Here is a 9,138-nt window from a genome sequence, read left to right as displayed (position 1 = left end):
ACCACTCGGAACCCTTCAGATGTCCAAACATAGTCATCCAATATATCGATATTTATGTCTCGACCATTTCGAGACTCCTCGCCATGTCTGTGATCATATCCGGGACTCTGAACTACCTTCAGTACATCAAAACACATAAAATCATAATGTTGGGGAACGTTGCAGAAAATTAAAATTTTTCCTACGGTTTCACCAAGATCCATCTATGAGTTCATCTAAGCAACGAGTCAAGGGAGAGAGTTTGCATCTACATACCACTTGTAGATCGAGTGCGGAAGCGATCAAGGGGATGGTGATGATGGAGTCATACTCGCCGTGATTCGGATCACCGATGACCAAGTGCTGAACGGACAGCACCTCCGCGTTCAACACACGTGCGGGACGGACGACATCTCCTCCGTCTTGATCCAGCAAGGAGGAAGGAGAGGTTGAGGAAGATTGCTCCAACGGCAGCACGACGTCGTGGTGTTGTTGGTGCAGCAGTACTCCGACAGGGCTTCGCCAAGCACATACGGAGGAGGAGAGGTGTTGGGGAGGGGAGGGGCTGCGCCTTGAGTTGTGTCCCGCAGCCCTCCCCTCACCCCTCTATTTATAGGGGAAGGGGCAAGGGGGGCCGACCCCTCTAGATGGGATCTAGAGGGGGGCGGCGGCCAGGGAGGGGGACTTGCCCCCCAAGCAAGGGGGGCGCCCCCTTTAGGGTTTGCCCCCAACCCTAGGTGCATGGGCCCAAGGTGGGGGGGGCGCGCCCAGCCCTCCAGGGGCTGGCTCCCTGCCCCTTGCGGCCCGTGTGGCCCTCCGAGAGGGGTGGCCCCTCCCGATGGACCCCCGGAACCCCTCCGGTGGCCCCGGTACAATACCGATATGCCCCCGAAACTTTCCGGTGTCCGCATGACAACTTCCCATATATAAAACTTCACCTCCGGACCATTCCAGAACTCCTCGTGATGTCCGGGATCTCATCCGGGACTCCGAACAACTTTCGGTAATCACATACAAGTCTTCCTAATAACCCTAGTGTCACCGAACCTTAAGTGTGTAGACCCTACGGGTTCGGGAGACATGTAGACATGACCGAGACGACTCTCCGGTCAATAACCAACAGCGGGATCTGGATACCCATGTTGGCTCCCACATGCTCCTCGATGATGTCATCGGATGAACCACGATGTCGAGGATTCGATCAAACCCCGTGTACAATTCCCTTTGTCAATCGGTACGTTACTTGCCCGAGACTCGATCGTCGGTATCCCAATACCTTGTTCAGTCTCGTTACTGGCAAGTCACTTTACTCGTACCGTAATGCATGATCCCGTCACCAACCACTTGGTCACTTTGAGCTCATTATGATGATGCATTACCGAGTGGGCCCAGAGATACCTCTCCGTCATACGGAGTGACAAATCCTAGTCTCGATCCGTGTCAACCCAACAGACACTTTCAGAGATACTTGTAGTGCACCTTTATAATCACCCAGTTACGTTGTGACGTTTGGTACACCCAAAGCACTCTTACGGTATCCGGGAGTTACACGATCTCATGGTCTAAGGAAGAGATACTTGACATTGAAAAAGCTCTAGCAAACGAACTACACGATCTTGTGCTATGCTTAGGATTGGGTCTTGTCCATCACATCATTCTCCTAATGATGTGATCCCGTTATCAACGACATCCAATGTCCATAGCCAGGAAACCATGACTATCAGTTGATCAACGAGCTAGTCAACTAGAGGCTTACTAGGGACATATTACGGTCTATGTATTCACACGTGTATTACGATTTCCGGATAATACAGTTATAGCATGAATAAAAGACAATTAACATGAACAAAGAAATATAATAATAACACTTTTATTATTGCCTCTAGGGCATATTTCCAACAGTCTCCCACTTGCACTAGAGTCAATAATCTGGTTACATTGTGATGAATCGAACACCCATAGAGTTCTGGTGTTGATCATGTTTTGCTCGCGAGAGAGGTTTAGTCAACGGATCTGCGACATTCAGATCCGTATGTACTTTGCAAATATCTATGTCTCCATCTCGAACATTTTCACGGATGGAGTTGAAACGACGCTTGATGTGCCTGGTCTTCTTGTGAAACCTGGGCTCCTTGGCAAGGGCAATAGCTCCAGTGTTGTCACAGAAGAGTTTGATCGGCCCCGACGCATTGGGTATGACTCCTAGGTCGGTGATGAACTCCTTCACCCAAATAGCTTCATGCGCTGCCTCTGAGGCTGCCATGTACTCCGCTTCACATGTAGATCCCGCCACTACACTCTGCTTGCAGCTGCACCAGCTTACTGCTCCACCATTCAACATATACACATATCTGGTTTGTGACTTAGAGTCATCCAGATCTGTTTCGAAGCTAGCGTCGACGTAACCCTTTACGACGAGCTCTTCGTCACCTCCATAAACGAGAAACATGTCCTTTGTCCTTTTCAGGTACTTTAGGATATTCTTGACCGTTGTCCAGTGTTCCTTGCCGGTATTACTTTGGTACCTACCTACCAAACTTACGGCAAGGTTTACATCAGGTCTAGTACACAGCATGGCATACATAATAGATCCTATGGCTGAAGCATAGGGGATGACACTCATCTCTTCTTTATCTTTTGTCGTGGTCGGGCATTGAGCCGAGCTCAATCTCACACCTTGCAATACATGCAAGAACCCCTTCTTGGACTAATCCATTTTGAACTTCTTCAAAATCTTATCAAGGTATGTGCTTTGTGAAAGACCTATGAGGCGTCTCGATCTATCTCTATAGATCTTGATGCCTAATATATAAGCAGCTTCTCCAAGGTCCTTCATTGAAAAACACTTATTCAAGTAGGCCTTAATGCTATCCAAAAGTTCTATATCATTTCCCATCAAGAGTATGTCATCTACATATAATATGAGAAATGCTACAGAGCTCCCACTCACTTTCTTGTAAACGCAGGCTTCTCCATAAGTCTGCATAAACCCAAACGCTTTGATCATCTCATCAAAGCGAATATTCCAACTCCGAGATGCTTGCACCAGCCCATAAATGGATCGCTGGAGCTTGCATACTTTGTTAGCGTTCTTAGGATCGACAAAACCTTCCGGCTGCATCATATACAGTTCTTCCTTAAGATGCCCGTTAAGGAATGCCGTTTTGACGTCCATCTGCCATATCTCATAATCATAGTATGCGGCAATTACTAACATGATTCGGACGGACTTCAGCTTCGCTACGGGAGAGAATGTCTCGTCGTAGTCAATCCCTTGAACTTGTTGATAACCCTTAGCGACAAGTCGAGCTTTATAGATGGCAATATTACCATCCGCGTCCGTCTTCTTCTTAAAGATCCATTTGTTTTCTATCGCTCGCCGTTCATCGGGCAAGTCTGCCAAAGTCCATAATTTGTTTTCATACATGGATTCTATCTCGGATTTCATGGCTTCAAGCCATTTGTTGGAATCTGGGCCCGCCATCGCTTCTTCATAGTTCGAAGGTTCACCGTTGTCAACAACATGATTTCCAGGACAGGGTTGCCATACCACTCTGGTGCGGAACGTGTCCTTGTGGACCTACGAAGTTCAGTAGCAACTTGATCCGAAGTACCTTGATCATCATCATTATTTTCCTCTTCAGTTGGTGTAGGCATCACAGGAAAATTTTCCTGAGCTGCACTACTATCCCGTTCAAGAGGTAGTACTTCATCGAGTTCTACTTTCCTCCCACTTACTTCTTTCGAGAGAAACTCTTTTTCAAGAAAGCATCCGTTCTTGGCAACAAAGATCTTTCCCTCGGATCTTAAGTAGAAGGTATACCCAACGGTTTCCTTAGGGTATCCTATGAAGACGCATTTTTCCGACTTGGGTTCGAGCTTTTCAGGTTGAAGTTTCTTGACATAAGCATCGCATCCCCAAACTTTTAGAAACGACAGCTTAGGTTTCTTCCCAAACCATAATTCATACGGTGTCGTCTCAACGGATTTAGACGGTGCCCTATTTAAAGTGAATGTAGCTGTCTCTAGAGCTTATGCCCAAAATGATAGCGGTAAATCGGTAAGAGACATCATAGATCGCACCATATCCAATAGAGTGCGATTACGACGTTCGGACACACCGTTACACTGAGGTGTTCCAGGCGGCGTGAGTTGTGAAACGATTCCACATTTCCTTAAGTGTGTACCAAATTCGTGACTTAAGTATTCTCCTCCATGATCTGATCTAGGAACTTTATCTTTCGGTCACGTTGATTCTCTACCTCATTCTGAAATTCCTTGAATTTTTCAAAGGTCTCAGACTTGTGTTTCATTAAGTAGACATATCCATATCTACTCAAGTCATCAGTGAGAGTGAGAACATAACGATATCCTCCGCGAGCCTCAACGCTCATTGGACCGCACACATCGGTATGTATGATTTCCAACAAGTTGGTTGCTCGCTCCATTGTTCCGGAGAACGGAGTCTTGGTCATCTTGCCCATGAGGCATGGTTCGCATGTGTCAAATGATTCATAATCGAGAGACTCCAAAAGTCCATCAGCATGGAGCTTCTTCATGCGCTTGACACCAATGTGACCAAGGCGGCAGTGCCACAAGTATGTGGGACTATCGTTATCAACTTTACATCTTTTGGTATTCACGCTATGAATATGTGTAACATTACGCTCGAGATTCATTAAGAATAAACCATTGACCATCGGGGCATGACCATAAAACATTTCTCTCATATAAATAGAACAACCATTATTCTCGGATTTAAATGAGTAGCCATCTCGTATCAAACGAGATCCAGATACAATGTTCATGCTCAAACTTGGCACCAAATAACAATTATTAAGGTTTATAACTAATCCCGTAGGTAAATGTAGAGGTAGCGTGCCGACGGCGATCACATCGACCTTGGAACCATTCCCGACGCGCATCGTCACCTCGTCCTTCGCCAGTCTCCGCTTATTCCGCAGCTCCTGCTGTGAGTTACAAATATGAGCAACGGCACCGGTATCAAATACCTAGGAGTTACTACGAGTACTGGTAAGGTACACATCAATTACATGTATATCAAATATACCTTTGGTGTTGCCGGCCTTCTTATCCGCTAAGTATTTGGGGCAGTTCCGCTTCCAGTGACCCTTCCCCTTGCAATAAAAGCACTCAGTCTCAGGCTTGGGTCCATTCTTTGACTTCTTCCCGGTAACTGGCTTACCGGGCGCGGCAACCTCCTTGCCGTCCTTCTTGAAGTTCTTCTTGCCCTTGCCCTTCTTGAACTTAGTGGTCTTATTGACCATCAACACTTGATGTTCTTTCTTGATTTCAACCTCTGCTGCTCTGCTGACTTCAGCATGGAAAATACTTCAGGAATGGTCTTCACCATCCCCTGCATATTGTAGTTCATCACAAAGCTCTTGTAGCTTGGTGGGAGCGACTGAAGGATTCTGTCAATGGCCGCCTCATCTGGGAGGTTAATGTTCAGCTGGGTCATACGGTTGTGCAACCCAGACATTTTGAGTATGTGCTCACTGATAGAACTATTTTCCTCCATCTTACAACTATAGAACTTGTCGGAGACGTCATATCTCTCGACCCAGGCGTGAGCTTGGAAAACTAGTTTCAGCTCCTCGAACATCTCATATGCTCCGTGTTGCTCAAAACGCTTTTGGATCCCCGGTTCTAAGCTGTAAAGCATGCCGCACTGAACGAGGGAGTAATCATCAGCACGAGTCTGCCAAGCATTCATAATGTCTTGGTTCTCTGGGACGGGAGCGTCACCTAGCGGTCCTTCTAGGACATATTGTTTCCTGGCAGCTATGAGGATGATCCTCAGGTTCTGGACCCAGTCCGTATAGTTGCTGCCATCATCTTTCAGCTTGGTTTTCTCTAGTAATGCATTGAAGTTCATGTTGACATGAGCGTTGGCCATTTGATCTACAAGACATATTTGCAAAGGTTTTAGACTAAGTTCATGATAATTAAGTTCATCTAATCAAATTATTATAATGAACTCCCACTCAGATTAGACATCCCTCTAGTCATCTAAGTGTTACACGATCCGAGTCGACTAGGCCGTGTCCGATCATCACGTGAGACGGACTAGTCATCGTCGGTGAACATTCTCATGTTGATCGTATCTTCCATATGACTTGTGTTCGACCTTTCGGTCTCCGTGTTCCGAGGCCATGTCTGTACATGCTAGGCTCGTCAAGTTAACCCTAAGTGTTTTGCATGTGTAAAACTGTCTTACACCCGTCGTATGTGAACGTAAGGATCTATCACACCCGATCATCATGTGGTGCTTCGAAACGACGAACTTTAGCAACGGTGCACAGTTAGGGGAGAACACTTCTTGAAATTTTGTAAGGGATCATCTTATTTACTACCGTCGTTCTAAGTAAACAAGATGCATAAACATAATAAACATCACATGCAATTATATAGTAGTGACATGATATGGCCAATATCATATAGCTCCATTGATCTCCATCTTCGGGGCTCCATGATCATCTTGTCACTGGCATGACACCATGATCTCCATCATCATGATCTCCATCATCGTGTCTTCATGAAGTTGTCACGCCAACGACTACTTCTACTTCTAAGGATAACGCATTTAGCAATAAAGTAAAGTAATTTACATGGCGTTCTTCAATGACACGCAGGTCATACAAAAAATAAAGACAACTCCTATGGCTCCTGCTGGTTGTCATACTCATCGACATGCAAGTCGTGATTCCTATTACAAGAACATAATCTCATACATCACAATATGTCATTCATCATTCATCACAACTTCTGGCCATATCACATCACATGACAATTGCTGCAAAAACAAGTTAGACGTCCTCTAATTGTTGTTGCATCTTTTACGTGGCTGCAATTGGGTTCTAGCAAGAACGCTTTCTTACCTACGAATAACCACAACGTGATTTTGTCAACTTCTATTTACCCTTCATAAGGACCCTTTTCATCGAATCCGCTCCAAGTAAAGTGGGAGAGACAGACACCCGCCAGCCACCTTATGCAACTAGTGCATGTCAGTCGATGGAACCGGTCTCACGTAAGCGTACGTGTAAGGTTGGTCCGGGCCGCTTCATCCCACAATACCGCTGAAGCAAGATAAGACTAGTAGCGGCAAGCAAGTTGACAAGATCTACGCCCACAACAAAATTGTGTTCTACTCGTGCAATAGAGAACTACGCATAGACCTAGCTCCGATACCACTGTTGGGGAACGTTGCAGAAAATTAAAATTTTTCCTACGATTTCACCAAGATCCATCTATGAGTTCATCTAAGCAACGAGTCAAGGGAGAGAGTTTGCATCTACATACCACTTGTAGATCGAGTGCGGAAGCGTTCAAGGGGATGGTGATGATGGAGTCGTACTCGCCGTGATTCGGATCATCGATGACCAAGTGCTGAACGGACAGCACCTCCGCGTTCAACACACGTACGGGACGGACGATGTCTCCTCCATCTTGATCCAGCAAGGAGGAAGGAGAGGTTGAGGAAGATTTCTCCAATGGCAGCATGACGGCGTGGTGTTGTTGGTGCAGCAGTACTCCGACAGGGCTTCGCCAAGCACGTACGGAGGAGGAGAGGTGTTGGGGAGGGGAGGGGCTGCGCCTTGAGTTGTGTCCCGCAGCCCTCCCCTCACCCCTCTATTTATAGGGGAAGGGGCAAGGGGGGCCGACCCCTCTAGATAGGATCTAGAGGGGGGCGGCGGCCAGGGAGGGGGGACTTGCCCCCCAAGCAAGGGGGGCGCCCCCTTTAGGGTTTCCCCCCAACCCTGGGCGCATGGTCCCAAGGTGGGGGGGCGCCCAGCCCTCCAAGGGCTGGCTCCCTGCCCCTTGCGTCCCATGTGGCCCTCCGAGAGGGGTGGCCCCTCCCGATGGACCCCCGGAACCCCTCCGGTGGCCCCGGTACAATACCGATATGCCCCCGAAACTTTCCGGTGTCCGCATGACAACTTCCCATATATAAAACTTCACCTCCGGACCATTCCGGAACTCCTCGGGACGTCCGGGATCTCATCAGGGACTCCGAACAACTTTCAGTAATCACATACAAGTCTTCCTAATAACCCTAGCGTTACCGAAGCTTAAGTGTGTAGACCCTACGGGTTCGGAAGACATGTAGACATGACCGAGACGACTCTCCGGTGAATAACCAATAGCGGGATCTGGATACCCATGTTGGCTCCCACATGCTCCTCGATGATGTCATCGGATGAACCACCATGTCGAGGATTCGATCAAACCACGTATACAATTCCCTTTGTCAATCGGTACGTTACTTGCCCGAGACTCGATCGTCGGTATCCCAATACCTTATTCAGTCTCGTTACCGGCAAGTCACTTTACTCGTACCGTAATGCATGATCCCGTCACCAACCACTTGGTCACTTTGAGCTCATTATGATGATGCATTACCGAGTGGGCCCAGAGATACCTCTCTGTCATACGGAGTGACAAATCCCAGTCTCGATCCGTGTCAACCCAACAGACACTTTCGGAGATACCTGTAGTGCACCTTTATAATCACCTAGTTACGTTGTGACGTTTGGTACACCCAAAGCACTCTTACGGTATCCGGGAGTTACACGATCTCATGGTCTAAGGAAGAGATACTTGACATTGAAAAAGCTCTAGCAAACGAACTACACGATCTTGTGCTATGCTTAGGATTGGGTCTTGTCCATCACATCATTCTCCTAATGATGTGATCCCGTTATCAACGACATCCAATGTCCATAGCCAGGAAACCATGACTATCAGTTGATCAACGAGCTAGTCAACTAGAGGCTTACTAGGGACATATTACGGTCTATGTATTCACACGTGTATTACGATTTCCGGATAATACAGTTATAGCATGAATAAAAGACAATTAACATGAACAAAGAAATATAATAATAACACTTTTATTATTGCCTCTAGGGCATATTTCCAACACATAATACCGATCATCACCGAAAATTAAGCGTGCGGAGCCTACGGGTTCGAGAATTATGTAGACATGACCGAGACTCATCTCCGGTCAATAACCAATAGCGGAACCTGGATGCTCATATTGGTTCCTACATATTCTACGAAGATCTTTATCGATCAAACTTCATAACAACATACATTGTTCCCTTTGTCATCGGTATGTTACTTGCCCAA

This window comes from Triticum aestivum, chromosome 2B, assembly GCF_018294505.1.
Source record: "Triticum aestivum cultivar Chinese Spring chromosome 2B, IWGSC CS RefSeq v2.1, whole genome shotgun sequence".
Lineage (NCBI taxonomy): Eukaryota > Viridiplantae > Streptophyta > Magnoliopsida > Poales > Poaceae > Triticum > Triticum aestivum.
This window is presented reverse-complemented; position numbering follows the sequence as displayed.